The sequence below is a fragment of the Nomascus leucogenys genome, chromosome 10 (assembly GCF_006542625.1).
Source record: "Nomascus leucogenys isolate Asia chromosome 10, Asia_NLE_v1, whole genome shotgun sequence".
Lineage (NCBI taxonomy): Eukaryota > Metazoa > Chordata > Mammalia > Primates > Hylobatidae > Nomascus > Nomascus leucogenys.
This window is the reverse complement of record NC_044390.1, coordinates 90,215,830-90,239,774: the sequence shown is the minus strand read 5'-3', so window position 1 is coordinate 90,239,774 and position 23,945 is coordinate 90,215,830. Positions and strand designations below refer to the sequence as shown.

At 50.8% G+C, this 23,945-nt stretch overlaps 1 protein-coding gene and 1 pseudogene across 3 annotated transcripts in view; both read left to right on the top strand.

The window, feature by feature from the left end:
• Positions 1 to 23,945, top strand: part of PITPNM2 (phosphatidylinositol transfer protein membrane associated 2) — a 187,238-nt gene that overhangs the window by 96,925 nt on the left and 66,368 nt on the right. The window lies entirely within an intron of this gene.
• LOC100582692 lies at positions 19,187 to 20,239 on the top strand (annotated as a pseudogene).

Sequence of the window (23,945 nt, the reverse complement as noted above, 5' to 3'; positions counted from 1 at the left end):
TATGGCTGCAGTGCCAAGGAGGGGCCTTCCCTGGACCCAGAAAGAGCAGGGGCTGGAAGTTATGCTTGAGACACCAGCTGGCAGCCTCAACTTAGAGAAGAGCCGGCATGCCTGTCCCCCTCTGCTGCCTGCAGCCCTCTGCCCACCCTACTCAAGAGTTCAGCCTGTTGCTCCCTCCCAAGCAACAGTGGACACTCGAGGATCCCAGGTCGGACCTGATAGATGGGGACACTGACTCAGACAGACCCAGGGCAGCTTTCCTGAGTCACTTGGAATCACACTGAGCTGGGCCAGCTGGATAGGCTCCTGGGGGCAGAACGGAGTTCAACTCCCTCTCTCTGCTGGCCTCCTTTCCTGCATCCCCCCGTTTGCAGCTAGGAAGGGCGGAGCTGATGACTCGGTGATATCCCTTCCATGTGGCCCCAACATGAGTCACACGTCACGGCATTCTCTGGGTTGGGCAGATGCACGAAGGGGCACGTTGATGCGGGGCCCTTAGGGCTGCCCCCACAACTAGCCTGGTCTGAAGAACCGGTTGGTCCTGTGGGGTTATTTAGAAGGCATGGGGGGCAGGCCTAAGTTCCCCAGCTCCTCCTTGGAAGAGACCTGGCCTGTGTAAGCTATTACTGCCTGGCTTGAGGAAGTGGCACACCGAGGAGCGTCCTGTCCCATAGGGAGCCCATCCCATGGGCATCTCTGCTCCTCAGGGTAGCCAGTGGAGCTGGGAGGGGGGACGACGCCTACTTCCCAGACTCAGCGTGTGTCATGTTCCTCTGGGCTGCCCGGCCTGGGTGTTCTAGGAGGCCTCTGTCCAGTGGGACAGACCTTCCCTGATGCCCACACCAACATGAATGCCTGCCACGAGGCCCTGAGGGTGCTGATGACAGCAGCTGTGACAGCGGTGCCATTGCCTACACGGTCCTGGGGCCCTTGGATATGGTCCAGCTCAAACCCCTTCACTATAGCTGGGATACTAAGGCCCACACAGGCCAGGGACCTGCTCCAGCTCCCAGGCCCTTGTTAACACCACTTAATGTGATCTTCTGTTTGCAGTCTGATAGCTTTCAGGGCCCAGTCCTGCTCCCCACAGCGGACATGGGCTTAGGGCATGATTTAAGCCCCAAGAGTAGTGAACAGAGCTGGGCTAGGGGCCAGGGCATGGCGACCTCTTGCCCTAGGCTCAAGGCTAGTAGAACCTCTGGACTTGTCTGTCCCTGGGCTGTATCTACCAGCAGACTCTCCTGGCTGGGTCTTGCCACCCTGGGGACTCTTAGCTCCTTGCCAGTCACTCAGTGAGCCCCTGCTTGTCATGTGAGCCCCGGGTGCAGAGCCCCACTGCTGGGCAGCTTCCTGAGTGCATTGCATCTGGCTTTTCACTGTCACCTTGGGAAACAGTCAGGGAAGATGGACGAGAATCTGTTCCAGGAAGGGGCCTGGAAGTTGGGTCACCTGCTCAAGGTCAGACAACTGTTCTGGGAGAGAGTTTGGAATTAAAATCTTTTATCTAACAAATATTTGCTGGGTACCTACCTTTATTAAGCAACTGCTGTGGCCGAGCCCTGGGGACACAACTTTGAACAAGGCTCGGGCCCTGAGCTCCAAAGCAAACATGCGGCTACAGTACAGTCTGATAAACACCGAAAGGAAAGTGGGCGCAAGGTGCCCGGGGGGCTGACTCAGCCCACGGGGCTTGGGAAGGCTTCCAGGGGGCCTGGAAGGCGAGGAAGCTTCACCTGGGGGAAGGGCTCTTTGAGCACAGAGGACTCTGACCATCTGATTCCAGGCCTATAGGGACCCCAGCAAGCCCAGGAGAGGTGTGGACTCTGGCCTTGGCTTTGCTACGTGGCCTGCAGCAATCCCTGTCCTGTCTCCAGTCTCTCCATCTGTCTGCAGGGGAGATTGTACCAGGCCCCGTGTTTCATTCTCTGGAGCGCTTCCTGATAACCTCAGGATATGTGTTTAAAACGCAGGTTTTGGGGCCTCTCACACAGAGGTTCTGATTTAGCAGGTCTGGGAATCTGCATTTTTTTCCCTTTTTTTTTTTTTTTTTTTAGAGAGTGGGTCTTACTCTGTTGTCCAGGCTGGAGTGCAGTGGTGCAATCATAGCTCACTGCAGCCTCCTGGGCTCAAGCCATCCTCCTGCCTCAATCCCCTGAGCAGCTGGTTCTACAGGCACAATCCACCACTTCTGGCTGATTTTTAATTTTTTTGTATAGATGGGGTCTCACCATGTTGCCCAGGCTAGTCTCAAACTCCTGGTCTCAAGCAATCCTCCCACCTCAGCTTTCCAAAGTGCTGGGATTATAGGTGTGAGCCACTGTACCTGGCCCTGGAATCTGCATTTTAAACAAGCTCACTGGGTGTTTCTAAAGCAGCTCATCCCTGTACTTCAGTTTGAGAAAAGCTGGACTTAACCATCTTGGCTCTGACATTATCAGTCCTACAATGGTCCTGACCATGTCCCTTGAAGTGGGCAGAGCCTATGGTGTTGGGATGGTGGAGGTGCCTGGGGTTCGCAAGTGCTCTGAGATTCCAAACTCTGCAGAATCTCAGAGAAACCCTTGTTCTTAGTCCTAAAGCTTCCAAAAGTCTTGGCCAACTCCCTCAGCTCCCCATTGTGGGAGTGTCTCCAAAAGTGGAGACAGGTAGGGGATGCTGAGCCCCTTGGGGATAGGGGGCTGTTAAGTATTTCTCAGATCTCGCTTCAAGCATTTCTGATTAGAAAGACCTGCAGTCCCTGCGTTAGTTCTTAAGGCTGTCTGCTTAGGGCTGGTGTGCCCAAGGATTATTTTTATTTATTTATTTATTATTATTTTTTTTTGGAGATGGAGTCTTGCTCTGTCGCCTATGCTGGAGTGCAGTGATGCAATCTTGGCTCACTGCAAGCTCCGCCTCCCAGGTTCACGCCATTCTCCTGCCTCAGCCTCCCAAGTAGCCACTGCGCCCGGCTAATTTTTTGTATTTCTAGTAGAGACGGGGTTTCACCGTGTTAGCCAGGATGGTCTTGATCTCCTGACCTCATGATCCGCCTGCCTTGGCCTCCCAAAGTGCTGGGATTACAGGCATGAGCCACCGCGCCTGGCTGTGCCCGTGGATTTTTAGCAAGGCTGAGCTGGCCTGACCTGACGTGGGGGCCTAGAAAAAGCTGTTCAGGTACTATGTGGGGAGGTGGAGAAAGTGGAGAGGCTGGGCATGGGGAGGCCAGTGCACTTTGAGCCACATGACTACTTCCCCTCAAGTGTCTTAAGAGCCTGGATGCAGACAGGCTTCTCACCATTGGCTCCTCGCATGCCCTGAGCTAGTTGGGCTGCAGCCCTGCTAACAGCCTGGTGACAGGATGGCTCAGTCCTGCCCAGATGCTAGTGTCACCCTCCTGTGTCCGGAATTGGTGGGTTCTTGGTCTCACTGACTTCAAGAATGAAGCCGCGGACCCTCACGGTGAGTGTTAACAGTTCTTAAAGGCGGCGTGTCCGGAGTTTGTTCCTTCTGATGTTCAGATGTGTTCAGAGTTTCTTCCTTCTGGTGGGTTCGTGGTCTCGCTGGCTCAGGAGTGAAGCTGCAGACCTTCACGGTGAGTTTTACAGCTCTTAAGGCGGCGCATCTGGAGTTGTTCGTTCCTCCCGGTGGGCTTGTGGTCTCGCTGGCTTCAGGAGTGAAGCTGCAGACCTTCGCGGTGAGTGTTACAGCTCATAAATGCAGTCTGGACCCAAAGAGTGAGCAGTAGCAAGATTTACTGCAAAGAGCGAAAGAACAAAGCTTCCACAGTGTGGAAGGGGACCCGAGCGGGTTGCCACTGCTGGCTCGGGCAGCCTGCTTTTATTCTATCTGGCCCCACCCACATCCTGCTGATTGGTAGAGCCGAGTGGTCTGTTTTGATAGGGCACGGATTGGTGCGTTTACAATCCCTGAGCTAGACATAAAGGTTCTCCACGTCCCCATCAGATCAGTTAGATACAGAGTATGGACACAAAGGTTCTCCAAGGCCCCACCAGAGCAGCTAGATACAGAGTGTTGATTGGTGCACTCACAAACCCTGAGCTAGATACAGGGTGCTGATTGGTGTGTTTATAAACCTTGAGCTAGATACAGAGTGCCGATTGGTGTATTTACAATCCTTGAGCTAGACATAAAGGTTCTCCAAGGCCCCACCAGAGCAGCTAGATACAGAGTGTCAATTGGTGCATTCACAGACCCTCAGCTAGACACAGGGTGCTGATTAGTGTGTTTACAAACCTTGAGCTAGATACGGAGTGCCGATTGGTGTATTTACAATCCCTGAGCTAGACATAAAAGTTTTCCAAGGTCCCACCAGAGCAGCTAGATACAGAGTGTCGATTGGTGCACTCACAAACCCTGAGCTAGACACAGGGTGCTGATTGGTGTGTTTGCAAACCTTGAGCTAGATACAGAGTGCTGATTGGTGTATTTACAATCCTTGAGCTAGACATAAAGGTTTTCCAAGGCCCCACCAGAGTAGCTAGATGCAGAGTGTCGATTCGTGCAATCACAGACCCTGAGCTAGACACCGGGTGCTGATTGGTGTATTTACAATCCCTGAGCTAGACATAAAGGTTCTCCACATCTCCACCAGACTCAGGAGCCCAGCTGGCTTCACCCAGTGGATCCCGCACCGAGGCTGCAGGTGGAGCTGCCTGCCAGTCCCTCGCTGTGCGCTTGCACTCCTCAGCCCTTGGGTGGTCGATGGGACTGGGCGCCGTGGAGCAGGGGGTGGCGCTCGTCAGGGAGGCTCAGGCCGCACAGGAGCCCATGGAGGGGGTGGGAGGCTCAGGCATGGCGGGCTGCAGTTCCCGAGCCCTGCCTCGTGGGAAGGCAGCTAAGGCCCGGTGAGAAATCGAGTGCAGCACCGGTGGGCTGGCACTGCTGGGGGACCCAGTATACCCTCCGCAGCCGCTGGCCCGGGTGCCAAGCCCCTCATTGCCCGGGGCCGGCAGGGCCTGCCGGCTGCTCTGAGTGCAGGGCCCGCCAAGGCCACGCCCACCCGGAACTCCAGCTGGCCCTCAAGTGCCTCCTGCAGCCCCGGTTCCCACTCGTGCCTCTCCCTCCACACCTCCCCGCAAGCCGAGGGAGCTGGCTCCCGCCTTGGCCAGCCCAGAAAGGGGCTCCCACAGTGCAGCGGTGGGCTGAAGGGCTCCTCAAGTGCCGCCAAAGTGAGAGCCCAGGCAGAGGAGGCGCTGAGAGCAAGCGAGGGCTGTGAGGACTGCCAGCACGCTGTCACCTCTCACTCCCAGCCAGGAGACCCATTGGCTGTTCTCCTGCAGGGTGCCCGGAGCAGGGGACGCTAGCTGACCTATATGTGGTCAGCTCAGAGTATGTCCTGTTTCCCAATGCCACAAACCCAATATACTAGTTTCCTGGAGCTGCCGTCACAAATGACCACAAACTGCATGGCCTAAACAGCAGAAATTTATTCTCTCACAGTTCTGGAGGCCAGAAGTCTCAGATCAAGGTGTCAGCAGGGCCACACTCCCTCTGAAAGCTCCAAGGAGAATCCTTCCTTGCCTCTTGCAGCTTCTGGTGGCCCCAGGTGTTCCCTGGCTTGTGGCTGCATCACTGCAGTCTCTGCCTCTGCCTTCACATGGCCTTCTCCTCTGTGTCTCCTGTGTCCTCTCTTCTTCTTTTCTTTTTTACTTTTTTTTTTTGTGTGTGTGTGTGTATGAGATGGAGTTTCGCTCTTGTCTCCCAGGCTGGAGTGCAGTGGCACTATCTCGGCTCACTGCAACCTCTGCCTCCTGGGTTCAAGCAATTCTCCTGCCTCAGCCTCCCGAGTAGCTGGGATTACAGGCATGTGCCACCATGTCCAGCTAATTTTTGTATTTTTGGTAGAGACGGGGTTTCACCATGTTGCCCATGCTGGTCTCGAACTCCTGACCTCAGGTGTTCCACCCACCTTGGTTCCCAAAGTGCTGGGATTACAGGCGTGAGCCACCATGCATGGCCATGGCTGTAGACTCTCTCCTCTTCTTATAAGAACACCAGTCATTGGGTTTTGAGCCCATCTAGATTTCATCTAGAAATCCTTCACTAATCATATCCACAAATACCCTATTTCCAAATAAGGTCACATTCTGAGGCTCTAGTTAGATGTGAATTTGGGGAGAGGGCTGCACTATTCAACCCCTTGCACCCAGCAGGCAGAATGTCACCAGATAAAGGGCAAACCTACTGCACTGGCCAAGGAGTGTGGCCTGGCAGCGGGTTCCAGGAAACACACCCAGGGCTTTTAGCAGCCTCAGGCCCTGTCATCGGCAAGGGCGACTTTGCCTCCACGAGTAGAATCAGAGAGCCCAGAGCAGCGGAGGGGGCCCAGTGGGCAGCCACTGTGGAGAGGGTGTACTAGTCAGACACGTATTTTAAGGTGTCCTGGAGGAGAAAGGCTGCATGTGGCTCCAAAAAGTCAATCAAGACCCCAGGTTGAGTCCCAGGGGGGCAAACTCAGTTCAGTATAGGAACTTTCTATAATAGCAATACCTTGTAGCCCATCCCAGGGGGTGGTTAAGCCCCTCTCACAGGGTGGGCATTGCAGAGAGGAGTCTGTCTGTCTCCCAGCTCTCAGTCTGTGCTTGTCTCAGAGGTTCATGCCCCCACCCCCAACAGCTGTGGAGTGAGGTCAGGGACTCACTCCACAAAGGCAGTGGAGATGATGGTGGCATACATAGCCAGACCCCTGTTTTTGCTCCTGGCTGGCTCATGAGTTTGCGGGTTGTGGGGAGTACCCACAATGCTTAGGGCATCTACAGTGACGGCCCCTCACCCTCTGCCCCTGCCTGCACCAGCCCACTCCGTGTGTTTCCCAGCTGGGTCTTCTCTACCCCTCGTCAGGCCTTCCCCTCGCTCGATCTTGACACTTGGCCTCCTTCCTGACCAGGCTGTCTGCCTGCGTCCAGCCCTGGCTCCCTGAGCTCCTCTCGGATACATCACTGGGCACATGGTGGAGTGGCCATCTCAACACTTGGCACCTGCAAGAGCTTTCATCTCCTTTCCCTGGCCCATGGCAGATGAGACGCACTGACACCTCAGCTGTGAAGGTGACACTGGTCTACACACACACACACACACGCATACAGGGCTGGATACAACAAGGGACAAGGCCTAGGCCTGCTGCAGACCTTGGGCAAGTCTCTGCCCCATGTCTCCAGTGGCTAATGAAAGACAATCTTGCTCTGGGAAGCACTTCCTGCATCTGACTTCTAGAAGTCTCTGCTGTCCAGGATGACAGAGGGTGCCTCTGAATGCAGGAAGTGCTGAGTGTCGCCAGTACCAGTGCCCCTGTGGCTGCCTGACCACCATCTATTCCTTCCCATCCTCCTGCTCTGAGAGAACCAACAGACCACCTTGGGGATGATGTCCCCTAAGGCTCCCAGGCCAGCCCAAGGTGCCTGTTGGGGAGCTGCCGCCTCATCCTCACACCCACAGGCTTTACATACAATTAATCATTTAAAATGAACAGCCCTTCTGAGCCTGCTGGCCTCCTGCAAGTCTCACACCAACTTGCCAAAATCCTTTCCCTTTTCTGGGCCCCTTGCTTTTACCCGTCAAAAAGACATAATCTGCTGGGACAAGGTGTGTCAGCTGCTCCCACAGAGCCTGGTGCCTTGGAAATGCCCCATAAATGGTTGTTCCTGTCCTGCATCCTCCTGCCTCTCCTGCCAGCCCCGTTGGTTCCCCATTGACTCCGTCTCCAGTGTCTGCTGTGCACCTGCTCTGGGCAGAGCCCTGTGCGCTGTCCCTGGCACCAGGTGGCTCTCACGCTGCCCCTGCAAAGCAGCAGCTAGGGATGAGCTGAGTCCTGCTGCCTGCCCCATGACAGTGACTGGAGGGCTATGGGGAACCCTGGATGCCATCAGGGACCTCTTCACCCTTTCCTCTGGTTTTGTGGATGCTCTCGGAAAGCCTTCTGGGTGGCCCCTTGAGCTTGACCTCACAGACCGATGAGGCAGCTGCTCCAGGCTCAGCACTGCAGTTACACAGGGATGGACAGGGCCTTGTGCAGCCGTCCAGGGGCCTCCAGCTGCTGTGGCAAGTGCCTGCAGAATGGGGGCTGTAGCTCAGCTGTCCCACTGGGAGACTCTGAGCAAGGCTCTGAAGGGTGAGCAGGGCATGGCAGGCCCAGGAGGACATCTCAGGTGCCCAGTGCCTCACTGTCACCTCATTTAATCCCACTCAACCCTCCAAGGTGGGTGGTGGTCCACAAATGGGTACACTGAGGCCTGGAGCAGGTAAAGGACTTGCTCAAAGACAAGGCTTGAATGTGAACGTGGTCTGGCCCCAGAGCTAGTCACTCCCTGTGTCCTGCTGCTTCTGATTCATTGTGTTGTTTGTTTCCCACTAGCTTTTTTTTGCAGGGTGAGGGTGTTGTGCTTACCCCCACAACCTTCCCTGTTGGATTTGGGGCTGTTCAGTGCCTCCTCACTTCCCACCCTGTTGACACAGGGATGTTGCTGGGCTTGTTTTGTTTTTGACCCAGTCAGCCTGGCAGGGAAGTGGCGGGCTGTGTGCAGAGCTTCCCGAAATAGCCCCAGGCTCCCCGCCAAAGATAGAGGAGCCAGACTGTGCGCGATGGGCTTGGGCCAGTTGAAAGATGACTCGGTTCCCTACTCCCCTCAGCTCCCCTGCACTGTGCCACCCCCCAGGCCAGGTCTTGACGCTCCTGCACATACCTGTGCCCCGTGGTGGCTGAGAGGCTCCTGTGGGCTGCAGGCCTTGGGGTGCTGGTTGGGATCGGTTTGGTGTCACCCTGGGCCCAGAATGAGGAGTTCTCATCCCTTCCCTGCTACTGACTTGCCCGACGACCATGACCAAGTCCCTGTCGCTCTCTTGGCTTCCATTTTCCAATTTGGAATGGGGAAAGTGTGCCTGTCTGCCTGCTGGCAGCGTTGCTGGGAGGGTCAAAACAGTGAGCAACGGTCCCAACCCTGGGAAGGCTGGCAATAATGCATAGTGACAAAATGATATCAATGAGTTGTTTCTCCTAGTCCTGACTATTTTGAGTGTGGGGATACAGTTCTTTAGCAGGGCTGATCCCCAGCATCACCATCACCATCATCATTATAGTAATAATAGCAGCTGCTGCTGTTGCTTGGGTGTTGTGTGCTGGGTGCTTTACATTCATTGTCTGTAATTATTCCCCTTACTACCCTATGAGGTGTGTGTGGTATTGGACCTAGTCTTATAAAATGAAGAACTAAGGCTCAGAGAGTTTAAGTAACTTCCTTAAGACCAAGTGAGGGATGGAGCTGTGATCAGAGCACCGTTCTGACGTCAAAGCCTGAGTTCTGCCTGCAATGCTGTGACCCCTCCTCCAGGGGTCCCTGCTCTAGGCTTTTCCCTCCAGACCTGGAGCCTGGTCTCTTGGGGGCTGCTCTTGGCAGCCAGAGCATCCAGTAGGTCTCACGTGCATTCTGACGAGAGAGCCCTGGTATAGGACAGAGACCCACAAGGGGCTCTGCCTCAAAAGAGAGCCCTGGGGGAGAGGGAGACGTTTCTGGGACTGAAGGGGCCACTTATTTTAGCCTCCTCTTTTTTTTTTTTTTTTTTTTTTTTTTTTTTTTTTTGGAGAAGGAGTCTCGCTCTTTCACCCAGGCTGGAGTGCAGTGGCGCGATCTCGGCTCACTGCAGGCTCCGCCCCCCGGGGTTCACGCCATTCTCCTGCCTCAGCCTCCCACGTAGCTGGGACTACAGGTGCCCGCCACCTCGCCCAGCTAATTTTTTGTGTTTTTAGTAGAGACGGGGTTTCACCATGTTAGCCAGGATGGTCTCGATCTCCTGACCTCGTGATCCGCCCGCCTCGGCCTCCCAAAGTGCTGGGATTACAGGCGTGAGCCACCGCGCCCAGCCTAGCCCCCTCTTTTAAATATTAGGCATTTAAGCAATGTCACAGAACAGAGTCAGCAAGCACTTCCTAAGCACCAGCTGTGTGCCAAGCCCTGGGGGCTCCTATGTGCCCCTCGCCAAGCCCAAGAGGCCTGTATCACTCAGACTTTGCAGGTGAAGAAATGCAGCCCAGCCAGGGGCACAGGCCACCTGCCCAAGGCCACCTATCTAAGGCCACCGGCTGGGCAGTGGCAGTGCTGGTACCAGAGCCAGGTCTGCCTGGCATACCTGCCCCTCCTCCACACTGCAGAGATGAGGAAGCTCTCAACCACCAAGCCCTGCCATGTTCCTCATTCCTGCCTACCCTTGCTTGCCCAGGCACAGGCCTGGAATCACAGGCCTTGCCCTGAGCAGAGGTCAGCGGGCCCTGGGGCAACACAGGTTCCATCAGCAGAGCTGGGCTCTGCGTCCTTGTGGATCTATGTGCCCGCAGGCCTGTGTTATATTTATAGGCATTGCTGTTTGTGTGTGTGTGCACATTTGCTTTCGTATGTGACTCATCTCTTTGGACTGTGTTCCCCAAGGTCACAGGGCCTGGTGAGTTTTAGAGGCAGAGCACATGTAACCCCTCATCTGTCCTGCATTGGTAGTGGGATGAAGCAGGGGTGATGTGCAGTTGGTTCACACCGATATGTGGTGAAAACATTGATGTGCAGATCCACAATTCCTTATCCTCAATTCCAAAATCCAGCACACTGAAAACCAGACACTTTTTTGTAACTCATTTGGCAGCAAAATTTTGCCTGAACTGAGGTGAGGCTATTTATAGTCCAAGTGAGGCTATTTATAGCCTTTATGTATTCTATATTCATGTCTTTCACTGCAGAGAGTTCAGCGTATTTGTTTATTGGATGCTGCTGAGATATGCAGCTTTACCTGTCTAAAGTTCAGTATATTCTGGAATCCTAGATACATCTAGCCCCAAGAGCAAGAGTGCTGTACCTTTTTTTTGCTGGTTGTAAATAGCCTCTGCCCCTGCCCCGTCCCCCTTAGTGTCCCTTCCCTGGGATTCCTGGAGCTAAGTGGGCAATGCTGTCCACAGGTGCCTCCAGGATTCCCCCAGCCCCACAGCCAGCAGCAGTGCCCAGTGGCTAGATATTTTTAGTATTCCTGTGGGTGATAGAACACATCTTGGTTGCCAGGCATAGTGTTCTCCATACTGCCTAACCCCCTCACTGGATGTATTACCACCTCCCTTTACAGATGAGTAAACCAAGGCTCAGTTGCAAGTATCAGATCTAAGGATGGAGAGATGAGAAGTGCAGGCGCTGGACCCCAAACTTTCCCTTCCACCTGGCTGCCTGTCTGGGAGGGAGTCTGGGGACTCAGGAACCTGTCTCCCTGGATTTGTTGAAATGGGAGGCAGCAAGAGTCAGGGTCCCAGGTGCACTGGAGGGGAGCAGACAGATGCAAGCCAGGCTGCTGTACTTGGCAGGGAGGAGGAGGAGGAGGAGCAGGGGCACCTCAGTTGCTGCAGGGCCTCCCTAGGAACCTACCGCCTACCTCTACACCGTAGTTCCTGCTTCTCAGAGAGTCCCTTTGTTAGAACACCTGTGCCTTCCTCCACACCCAACTCCATCTCTTCCCAGCAGCCAGCACTCATAGCTGCTCCGGCTCTTGGGTCTTTCCTCCAGAACTCTCTGAAGCCACTGGCACACAGGGAGATGGCATAACTTTGTCCAAACTCTGTCGGCAGCTGTTCTTAGAGACCCTGCTAGCAGCCACCTTCCCCCCACAACCTTCAGAAGCTCCCTTGGATGCAGGAACTTTGTCAGGGCCTGAAAGCCCCAGGCTTCCTCCTTTTTCTGACTCCCCAGTGTACAAGTTCTTTCCCATTTCCTGTGAGACGCATCATCTTGTGATGACCAGTGACTCCCACCATCCACCACATTGACCCTGGCTCAGAAGCCTTTGGTCTGAGAAGCTTCTTGCCCACTGGGACGCCTCCTATCCACCCAGCCCAAGCCCTGCCTGACGTGCTGTAGTGCAGTCAGAGGGCCTGCTCTTGGACAGTGGAGAGATCTGGGACAGGGTTATGGCTGTAGTGGTTAACCATCCTTGGATGGTAGGCACGTCAGCAGACCTCTCCAGAGCTTGTTTCCTGTTTCCTCATCTGCAGAGTGGGCTTAGGATTGGCTGCCCTCACAGAGCTGTTGATGAGGATTGGCCTTAGGGCAGGTACCCTGCATAGACCATGCCTTGTCATGAGCCCTGATACCCTTCCCCCATTCCACTAGCAGGGCCTTTCTTCCTGTATACCCCTTAAGGGGTCAGAAAGTTTCTCAGAGCCGCCATGAGTGTAAAGAAGTCAACTGTGACCTGTTGTGAAGAACTTTGGTTTAGAGGCAGAGGCTCTGGGCTCCAGTCCCAGCCCTGCCCTATGTAGATGATGGATGGATGTATGGGTGGATGGATGCATGGGTGGATGAATGCATGGGTGGATGGATCAGTGGATGCATGCATGAGTGAATGGCTCGGTAGCTACATGGGTAGATGGATAGGTGGATGCATGGGTGAAGGGATGCATGGGGAGATGCGAGTAGGGATGCATAGGTGGAAGGATGAGTAGATCAACTCTCTGCCCTTTTCTGGGCCTTAATTTTTCCATCTACCCAATGATAGGGTTGGATTGCAAGTTCTTCAGTTTCTGAGGTTTGTGACCCCACCTGTGTCAACCTGGCACCCTTAAGGACTGCTGCCCTCTTAGGTGGTGACCTATAAGGAGGACCATGCCTATACCCAGGGACCCTGGAACCCTCTCTGAGCTCCACCTTCCACCCTGCCTTGGGCCTTCCCAGCTCTGACCTGGTACCCTCCTTGCAGCCTCTGCGCTCCTCGTCCCTTTCCAATAGGGGTGCAGTTTTCTTCTGGCTCTTTTGTTGACAGAATCGCTTGTTTGTTTGTGGTGGTGGGGTCTATATATCCTGTGTGCAGTCACTTCCCTCCAGGCCACTCTGCATTCATGCAGGATGAGCTGCTGAGTGAGCCTTGGGTGGAAGTGTCAGACGCTGGGGGCTTGGCAGAGGGACTGTCACAGGGTCAGGGTGGCTTTACTGCCAAGGTGGCTCTTGAGTTAGGTCAGGAGCTAGGTCAACTCAGTAGGTCAGGATTTCCCGGTGGAGGTGGAGACCCAGGTGATGGCACCCAGACGGGCTGGGTCCCCACGGGTGAGGGTGTCAGTTCACCAGCCTGTGCAAAGACTTCCAGTGCCAAGGCAAGGAGCTCAGGGTGCTTTGGTGAACGAAGGTGAATTCTTGAAGGGTTTTAACCAGGAGGTGACGCAGTCAAGTTCCTTCTCCTGCAGTATGCTGGAGCATCTTTGGTTAAAAATAAAAAAATAAAGGTCAACACGGAAAACTCACCCTTGATTTGTGCTCTGAGCCCTTGGGGCCTGGGGGTTGATAAAAAGAGCCAGGATGCTAGCTTGCAGAAAAGGGAGCACTGCCAGGACTTGGAGAAAAAAAAGGAACCTGATACTTGGAGTTCTGCCTGACCTTTCTTTCCTCGTCTCTTTTTAGGTGAAATTCAGTAAGCTTAAACATGTTAAAAGTGCACAATTCAGTGGCATATAGTATGCTTACAAGATTGTGCAGAGCCACCACCTTTATCTAGTTCTAACACATTTCCATCACCCTGAAAGGAACCCCTGTCCCTGTTAAGCAGTCACTTCCCATTCCTCCCTCCCCACAGCTCCTGGCCACCATCTGTCTGCATCCTAGCTCTATGGATTTGTCTATTCTGGATGTTTCATAGCCACAGAATCAGGCATACATCAGACTCTGGGCCGTTTCTTAGGCTCTGCCTTGTCCCTGCTGTGTTACAAGCTCACCATTTATTTCCTGCTCTATGGCCCTCAAGCCAGTCCTGTGTGCAGCCTGAGTGGAGCTCCCAGCCTCCCACTGTCCAAGAGAGAAGCTCAGATGGTATGAAAACGAATCAGTCAAGCTTGTTCTGGGGGAGAAGTGGGCCTCCACCCTTCTGGGGGCATTAGTGGGTGTGTGTGGCCAGGTGCTAAAGGGCCAGAAGGTGGTAAAGCTGGGACAGTACTCATGACTGCAGAGAGTACAGACCCAGCCCTGGAAGTGAAGTCACAGAGCCTTGTGGGCATCTGGCTTCCCAGGCAGGTTCCTCCCTGACCTTCTCTGGGCCCTCTGCCCCACATCCGAGACCTTTTACCAAATTCAGGCTAAGTGGCTCAGTGCTGCTACGGAAAGGGGCGGGGGCTGAGCTGCACAGGAGGTGGCTGGTTGACTCACTGCTCTCCATATGGCCCTTGGAAGAGCCCCCAGAAAAGGTCCCATGCTTGTGAGCTCCTCCTCTCTGACTGTTTGGAAACACACGGGCTCTTCAGCCTGTGATGTCCTTGGTTGGCCTTCTCCCTGCCTGGTTCTCTCCCTGCCCAGATGCTGACCTCTGCCCCCACAGCTGTGCCTCCCCTAAGTACTTATGGAGAGCTGTAGAGCACCTCGCTGTGGGCTTGGCCCTGAAGATGCAGAAATGAAGCAGATGCGGGCGCTGTCCTGAGCTTCATGGTTTGGGGACAGACAGTGGGAATGGGGTGTGGTGGGAGCTGGGGCTGAGATGCTCTCAGTGCACCTGGGCACTCAGCTTTGCCCAGAGTAGTCTCGGAGGGTTTCTCAGAGTGAGTGCTATGTAAGCTGATTCTTAATAGACACTTCGGGAATTTTCCAGGTGGACCCCATGGGAAAGGGCTTTTTCCACAAAAGAACCAGCAGGTGTGAGCTTGAGCACTTGAGCAAATGCCTCAGGCAACAGTTACCAGCTTCTGCAGCGCTTGGGGCCGAGGTGTAAGAGGCAGGTGCTGCTCTATGAGGGCTTTGGAGCTGAGGACCGCAAACAGGGAACAGCAAGAATGACAGCAGGGAACAGCAGGTAGTTGGGAACAGCAAGAATGGTGGAGTGAGAGAGGCCCTGGAGAGGTTGTGGGTGGAGCACAATGGCTTCCAGTGACATTCTGGAGAGCTGGCAAACATGGTTGCATCTGCATTGGGAAGATGTCCTCTAATGGTTTCTAGAAGGAGGATTTCAGAGGAACCAAACTGGAAACATAGAGACCAATTAGAAGGCTGTCTCTGACACCCAGGGAGTGCTGGTGAGGGCCAGAATCAAAAGGGATGGAGGCAGAAGGCAAATTAGAAAGAGACATAGCAGGTGTTCTTCCCATGGCTCAGCCATGGGTGACTTGGAATTCTCGGGGAGGGGACCCCGTGGTGGCATTGGAGACAGAGACCTGGTATACACCCTGACCTCCTCCCTGGCACCCTACAACCTTGGCTGAATTGTCTGATCTCACCTGGCCTTGGTTTATCCTTCCGACAAAATGCCCAAAAAGAAGAAGCGAAGAACGTGGGTTCGTAAGTACTTTGAAGAGTAAAAGGTCAGGGGATGAAGGCATAGTTTGTTTTTTACTGCCTGGTGGCCCAGAGAGGAGGTAGCACCTGTCAGGTGTACAGGAGGGGTCCCCGGGACTTGGGGCCCAGCTGGCACAGAGGGTCACATTTCAACCTCTGGATCCCTTTGGTCTGCAAAAGAGTTCCAGTTCCCTTCTCCAACTCTGAGAGCAGCTGCACCTGATTCCCCCAGGGCCTTGGCTGTACCTCCTCCTCTGTGGTTAATAATTCAGGACAAGCCAGATGGCTCTGCTTTCCCCTCCTTCTCTCCCATAGCCTCCTAGGGCTTGTTCCTCAACTAGGGGTGGGCGTCGGGGTGGGGAGCCCAGGAGGCTCAGCCGCTTGTAACTCAGATGAACTGTCACCACCAGAGCCTACAGCCTCTATGCACCCTGGGGCTTCAGGTTCTGGCCGGGCGCCCCAGCTTCAGAGTCCATAGGCCCATTGCCTGGGGAAGTGGAGAGAGCCCTTAGAAACCACAGGTCCTGCCTCCCGCCCAGCTCTGATTTCAGATGCGGTCTTGTCTAGGGCACTTTGTAAATACTTGTAGGGTGAGGAGACCAATGGTACCATTTGCACTCTCAGAAACATTCTTTCCTTAGTGAACTGCCACCTCCTGGGTCTGCAAAGTCCTGCAGGGATCTGCAGGGTGTCCCCATTCTCTGTGATTCATAGCACCCATCTTGATAGGATCTTGGGCACAGGACCCCTGATTGGGCTGGGTATGGAGAGAGCCAGGCCCTGAGGCTATCCCAGCCCCTGGCCCAGGGTGTCCTGGGAGAGGACAGGGACAGTGTCCATTGTCACCCAGTGCAGGGAGAGCCTTTCTTTGTCAATCCAGGAGGGCTTGTTAGAAGAAGAGGGCCGGGCAGCTCAGCTCTTTCCCTCTTCGTGTCCGGCAGCAGGAGGCCACTCCTGGCTCTGGGCCTCCTGGAGTTGGCAAGAGCTGCTGACCGAGAACCTGACCCAGGCCCATGAAGGCAGTGTCCAGGGCGAGCCAGCACAGTGGCTGTCCACATACCTGTATGCTAAGGTGAAGCTGCCGCAGTGAGAAGCTGGTGCAGAACATTTTGGGGCAGCTCTAAATAGAAAAGGATTTTGTCTCCCAGGCAACGTGGACATGAGACATAAGCCTACACGCCTCCATGTAGGCTCCCAGACTGCCTGAAAGCTCTGGCTAAGTTCTCCAGAGCGCTCAGGTGATAGCTCTTCTTCTCAGACGAGTACACTGAGGCCACTGTCTTGCCAGACATGTAAGTGGCCAAGCTTGGCCTGACGCTGCAGTCACTTTCCACTGACCTGCAGCTGTGACTCATCACCACTGCCTTGACCTCAGGGCCAGAGCCTGGAACTCAAGCTGCAGGGCCCCTAAGAGTGAACTTAAGGAAGCCCAGCTGGGCTTGGGACTGGGCAGCGTTCTAGGATCCAGGTGGAGCAGAGGTGAGATTAACACCACAGGAAAGAACCCCAGGGAGAGGCGGAGGCAGGACATTGGCTGGTGGGGTGTGAACACATCATAAAAAGGTGCCACTGTATTTCTTTTCATCGTGCTTTCACTAATATCTTGCAAGTGTGTGTGTGTGTGTGTCTTCAAACTATCATATTAGTATATTGGGGATGCTTTTATGGAGGGGGCTTGTGGGGAGTCACCGTTCCCTCTGCCCTGTGTGCTTCTGCTGGGGAAGGGAGCAAGATGTGGGTGGCTTAAGAGAGCCTGGCAAGAAGAAGAATTCTCACCCAGAATCTGTTGAAAGGATCTGGTTTTGAAGCTGAATGGAAGATCCCATAGCCTGAGCTACCCTCACAGTGGTCCAGAAACATGTGAATCTGAGCCAAGTCTACTGATGTGTGATTAATTTACAAATAGGCGTGCAGAGCAGAACGGTGTGTACACAGGAGCCTGCTGTTCCTACAAAGCTGCATCAGGATGTCACTGAGTTGGGTTTTATTTTAGTTCCAAGTATTGTATCTGTTTAGCACCCAGCCAGCATGGTGCCGTGTGCACGCTGGGCAGGCTGAGCTGGTGGCGTTTACTGCTCCCTAGACGGGAGGTAGTTCCAGGCCCCATGTGCTGGGCCCAGAGCAACTCCTCAGATTCACAGAAAGAGCTCATGTTTCATGGATGGTCATTTGGCAGAAAGGGTCTGCACATGATGAAAGGGTGGCACATTGGGAACACTGGACTTTATGTCGAGCTGCATCTGCCCTTTACCCCAACCAGCTGCAGCGTCTTTCCCCTGACCAGATTCACACCACGTCTTCTGGACTCAAAGGACAGACTTTGAGACTTCAGAACCATCATACAAAGAGAAAACACCTTAACTTATTTGGAGTTTTCAACCATTTTTTGACATAGGGGTAAAGTGAAATGTACCTTTTCTTTTCTTTTTTTTTGAGACTGAGTTTTGCTCTCTCGCCCAGGCTGGAGTGCTGTGGTGTGATCTCAGCCCACTTCAACCTCTGCTCCTGGATTCAAGTGATTCTCCTGCCTCAGCCTCCTGAATGACTGGAACTACAAGTGTACCCCACCATGCCAGGCTAATTTTTGTATTTTTAGTAGAGATGGGTTTTCACCGTGTTGTCCAGGCTGATCTTAAACTCCTGACCTCAGGTGATCCTGTCGCCTTGGCCTCCCAAAGTGTTGGGATTACAGGCATGAGCCACCATACCTGAGCATAAATGTATCTTTCTGCCCTTCAGGAGGAAAGGGTTTGCTCAGCAAGTGAATAACACGCAGAAGGTCAAAGCAAGAAGTATCATCCTACTCTTAGTCAGGACCTTTCTGAGTGCAACAGAAATCCAGTTTGAACTCAGGCAAAAAGGAGACCTAATTGGAATGCTCATGTTCACCATCCGTGGAAGGACAGCAACTGCTGGAGCCCAGGATTCTCTTGGACTGCATGGAAGACACAGCTGCCGACAGCTTCCCTGCCTTTGCCACCAGTGAAGGATTGACCCACATTCTCTCTTTGACCCCAAGTTTAAAAAAGAAAATCCCTGGCAAGTGTAAGCAGGAGTGAGATCATGGCTGCAGATTGAGGACATGCTCCAAATCCCTAAATCTGATAGAACAAATATTATTAAAAACCCATATCCACGCAGGCAAAGAAATGCCTTTAGGGGCTAAGAAATCATGCAGAATCCTGAAAAGGTGTAGTGAAAATGGGATTCAACTGAAAAAGGAAACAATAGCCAAGATTGTACCCAGGAGGTAGAGAGGTTTCTAGGTGTGGATCGCTTGAGCCCAAGAGTGTGAGGCTGCAGTGAGCTATGATTGTGCCACTACACTCCAGTCTGGGCCACAGAGTGTAGGACCCTGTCCCTAGGACAAAAAATAAAAAATATATATATAAATAAATAAATTGATGATATAGCAAGTGAAAAATGACAGATATAGAGTGAATAATGTAGAGTTTTTAAAATCCAGGATAGGTGTTTTATTATACACACAAACCTACATAAGTGATAAAATTATATGGAACTTAATACATACACACACTGCACACACAAATAAATACAAGTAAAACTGGCAAATCTGACTGAAGTCTATAGAGTGTATCAATGTCAATATCCTGATAGTAATATTGTAGTTTTGTAAGATGTCATCGCCTGTACGCCTGTAATCCCAGCACTTTGGGAGGCTGAGGTGGGCAGATCACCTGAGGTCAGGAGCTCGAGACCAGCCTGACCAACATGCAGAAACCCCATCTCTACTAAAAAATACAAAATTAGCCGGGCATGGTGGCGCATGCCTGTAATCCTAGCTACTCAGGAGGCCGAGGCAGGAGAATCACTTGAACCCAGGAGGTGGAGGTTTTGGTGGGCCGAGATCACGCCATTGCGCTCCAGCCTGGACAACAAGAGCAAAACTCCGTCTCAAAAAAAAAAAAAAAAAAAAGACGTCACCACTGGGGGACACTGGACAAAGTATACAAGGGATCTCTCTGTGTTATTGCTTACAGCCACATGTGAGTTTACAATTATCAATAAAAATTTAAATAGAAAAATCTCTTGAGAGTAACAGGTTAGTTACAAAAATCTAAATAACTGTCAGTTTAAATGGGGATGTCAAAATGAAAATTTTAAACGACCGTGTTTGAACTAAATGGCAGTAAGAACACTGGGTAAAAACTTGTGGGGTGGAGTGAAGCCACTAGACTCTGGAATCCAGGCCACCCTTCCCAGTGTAGATTTGGCCGAAAGTTCAAATGGATGGGGCCCTTACCAGAAGCCAACCAGCTGTGGCCCATGAAATGTGGACTTCCCAGCCTCCAGCACTGAATTCTACTTCTGTTGAAAAAAGGTCCATAAGATGCAATTATAATAAATGTATTTCTGGGAATGTAGAGAAAGACATTTAAAAGACTCAGTTCTAGATCCGGCACATCATTGACGTCATCGTTGCCCGACGGCTCTCTAGGAGACTGGAGTCAAATGCCGTGAGTCAGCCATAATGGCAGCTGAAGAAATTAATGAGGACTATCCAGTAGAAATTCAGGAGTATTTGTCAGCGTTTGCGAATTCCATTGATTCTGTGGATGAGATGCTGAAGAACATGATGTCTGTTTCTAGAAATGAGTTGTTGCAGAAGTTGGACCCATTTGAACAAGCAAAAGTGGATTTGGTTTCTGCATATACATTAAATTCAATGTTTTGAGTTTATTTGGCAACTCAAGGAGTGAATCCTAAGGAACACCCAGTAAAGCAGGAATTGGAAAGAATCAGAGTATATATGAACAGATTCAAGGAAATAGAGAAGAAAAACGCTGGCAAGCTGGACAGAGGTGCAGCTTCAAGATTGGTAAAAAATGCCCTCTGGGAACCAAAACCGAAAAATGCATCCAAAGCTGCCAATAAAAGAAAAAGCAAAAGTTAACTTTTTGGTTTTGATGTACACATATTCAAAAAGTACATCTTTTTTTTTTTCCCACAAAATAATTCTGTGGCAGTGCAAGTTTAAATGTATTCCTTATTGAATTAATGTGTAAATTTACAGTAAATTTGTAAAGCTCAATACTTTCCTCTCCAAAGGTTATCTTTATTGATTTGCACTATGAGGATTTTAACATTGTGATATATTTTATATTTACAATTTACCATCTCTTTTGAAGAGAGTCTCATTTCTTTATATAGGTCAGTCTTGCAAGTACCATTTTTTAAGCAACTGTGAAATTTAAGTGAGATGTTCTTTGTAAATATTTGTACTATTTTCAATGAAATAACACACTTATATCATCCACAGACACATATAAAATACTCAATAAAGGCCATTTAATGTAGCTGATTGCATGTAGCTCCAGATACAATTAGTTACTTCCCCAATTCACTTTCTATTTCTTCTTTCTCTTAATTATTTTGAGCTTATCAGTTGTAGCAAAAGCACACACTATTTTTCCTCTGTAGTAGTGTAGACAACTGAAATGATCTCTTGGTAGAAATTTTAATCCAGTCATTGCTTTATTTTATTTTATTTTTTATTTTAGATTTGGAGTTTCATGTGCAGGTTAGTTACATGGATATATTTGCACATAGTGCAAATCAATTGTCCTGAGGTTTGGGCTTTTATTGATCCTGTCACTCAAAAAGTGAACCTAGTATCCTATAGATAGGTTTTCAACCCTTCCCCCCTCCCTTCCTCCTCCTCCTTTGGAATCCCCAGTGTCTTTTGTTCTCATCTTTATGTCAGGGTGTACCCAGCGTTTAACTCCGAGTTAGAAGTGAAAACATGCAATACTTGGTTTTCTGTTTCTGCATTAATTTGCTTAGAATAATGGTTTCTAGCTGCATCCATGTTGCTGCAGTCTGTGATTTCATTCTTTTTATGGCTGTGTAGTATTCCATGGTGTATATGTACCACATTTTCTTTATCCAGTACACGATTGATAGACACCTAGGTTGGTTTCATGTCTGTAGTATTTTGAATAGTGCTGTTATAAACATACAAATGTCAAAAAAAAAAACCTGTGGGATGAAGCCAAATCAGTACTCAAAGGAAAATGTATAGCCCTAAATTCATTTATTCAGAGACAAGTCAAGTTAAAAATTATTGAACTCAGCTTTCAATTCAAGAAGCTAGAAAAATAAATAAATTCAAAGGGTTTAAAAAGGGCCAGGCAAGGTGGCTTACACCTGTAATCCCAGCAATTTGGGAGGCCAAGATAGGAGGATTCCTTGAGGCCAGGAGTTGGAGACCAGTCCTGGCAACATAGCAAGACCCTGTCTCTATAAAAAATAAAAAACTAGCCAGGTGTGGTGTGGTGGTGCACACCTGTAGTCCTAGCTACTTGGGAGGCTAAAGGGGAGGGTTGCTTGAACTCAGGAGGTTGAGGCTGCTGTGAGCTGTGATGGTAACATTGTACCCCAGCTGGGGTGCAGAGTTAAAAAATAAATAATATAAAAATGAATGTTACAACTCTTTTACAAGGAAATCTGTTACCAAAATCAAAGGAGAACTCAGTAACTCAACAAAACTACAGGCTGGTTTCACTTAAAAAACAAAACAAAACTCAAAATATTAGCAAATTTCATTCAACTGAATGTATTATTACAGCATGACCAAATAGGATTTATTCCAAGAATGGAAGGGAGATTCAAGAGTAGAAAAGAATTTTCATTTAATTTATTATATTGGCTGTTTTAAAATTTTAGTTTATTTTGTTATTGATTGAGACAAGGCTCTTGCTCTGTTGCTCTAGCTGGAGTGCAGTTGTGTGATCATGGCTCATGCAGCCTTGATATCCTGGGTTCAAATGAGCTTCCAACCTCAGCTTCCCAAGTAGCTAGGATTACAGGCTCGCACCACCATGCCCAGCTAATTTTTTAAATTTTTTGTAGAGATGAGGTCTCCCTATGTTGCTCAGGCTGATCTTAAACTCCTGGCCTCAAGAAATCCACCAGGCTTACTGACACCTTCATTTCAGACTTCTGGCCTCCAGAACTGTCAGAGAATAAATTTATTTTGTTTAAAGCCACTCAGTTTGTGGCACTTTGTGATGGTTGCCCTAGGAAACAAACCCGCTGTCTATTCCGGGGTAAGAATAGAATGGAAAAACTAGGCCGGGCACCATGGCTCACACTGTAATTCCAGCACTTTGGGAGGCCAAGGCAGGCAGATCATCTGAGGTCAGGAGTTCAAGACCAGCCTGGCCAACATGGTGAAACCGGGTCTCTACTAAAAATACAAAAAAAAAAAAAAATTAACTGGGCATGGTGGTATGCACCTGTAATCTCAGCTACCCGGGAGGCTGAGGCAGGAGACTTGCTTGAATCTGGGAGGCAGAGGTTGCAATGAGCCGAGATGGCGCCACGGCACTCCAGCATGGGCAACAGAGTGAGACTGTCTCAAAAAAAAAAAAAAAAAAAAAAAAAAAAAAAAAAAAAAAGAATAGAATGGAAAAACGAGAAAGGTGAACTTACATGACCTGCTGGTTCACACTAACCTCTACCTGAGAATTTAGAGTGATCGCAGATGGGTATTAACCCAGGCTTTGCTGGAGCAAGTATAGCCCTCTATGGAAAAACAGACCCTCATCCTAAGCCTCAAAAGAATTTCTACAAATACCTTCCACAGAAAATGAGCAGTTCTTAGTCAAAAATAACTGAGTACAAGAGGAGTTAAAGCACTAAGAGCCAGAGCCAGCACGAACAATTTACAGTAGAAACAGACTCTGGAGACTTCAGATGCTGCAATATTTAAGCATAGCTGATAAAATAACTGTTCAGTGCATTTAAATAAATAAAAGGCAAAGTTGAGAATATGTGCAGGGAATTAAAAGCTCTAAAGAATGATGAAGCAGATTTGAACAATGAAACAGAACTTTAAGTCAAATGCGGAGAAATCCAGAATACAACAGTGGAAGAAAAGGAAGCTGCAGAGAGGATAAGACACATACGTGGAGAAAGTCTAACATTTATCTAATTAGAGAGCCAGAAAGAGAAGAGAGAAATAGAACAAAGTCTACGTAAGTGGGGTTCAGCCCTTAAAAGGTGGCTAATGCTTCTCTCTAGTCCTGGGCTTAGTGCTTGATTTCAGCCCAGCCAGTCAAGTGGCTCACGAAATAGATGCCAAACCCTTTGCCTTGACTCCTCCCCAACCTTGGTCATTTCTTCCTGCAAGAGGGGTATCAACGAGCAGTTCCTGAGAACTGAGAGGCCTAGGACAAGGTGTCATGAGGGGTGGGCCTTGAGGATATTGAAGACATTGCCCAAAATCATGCAAGGTCCTTTCCCTGCACTTCCTAACTCAAGGGAGTGTCATTCGTATTGTAGTACATGAGAATGGCATCGCTTGGAGTTTGACAGTGCATAGCCTGTGCAACTGAATGCAGCAACCCAGCTATCTCTGATGCCTTTTCTGCCCAAGTTAAGTGCCCATGGGGCTTTCCAAATTTGACCAGTGGTTTTTTTCCTTTGTGTTTTGTTTCCTCCCTGTTTTCCTGGCTGGAGGATTTTATGGCATGATAAAGGGAAGCTAATAGCTCTGTAAAGAAGAGCCAGTTACCTGGGAAACTTTCCAGGCATGTTGTGTTTCTGGCAGCCCTGGGAGGCTGGGCTGTAAAGGCCGCACCGCTCACAATGCTATGGAGCAAGGCCTGGGTGAAGTTGTACAGACACGTGAATGTGCCTGTCCCCACCTCCCCTAAG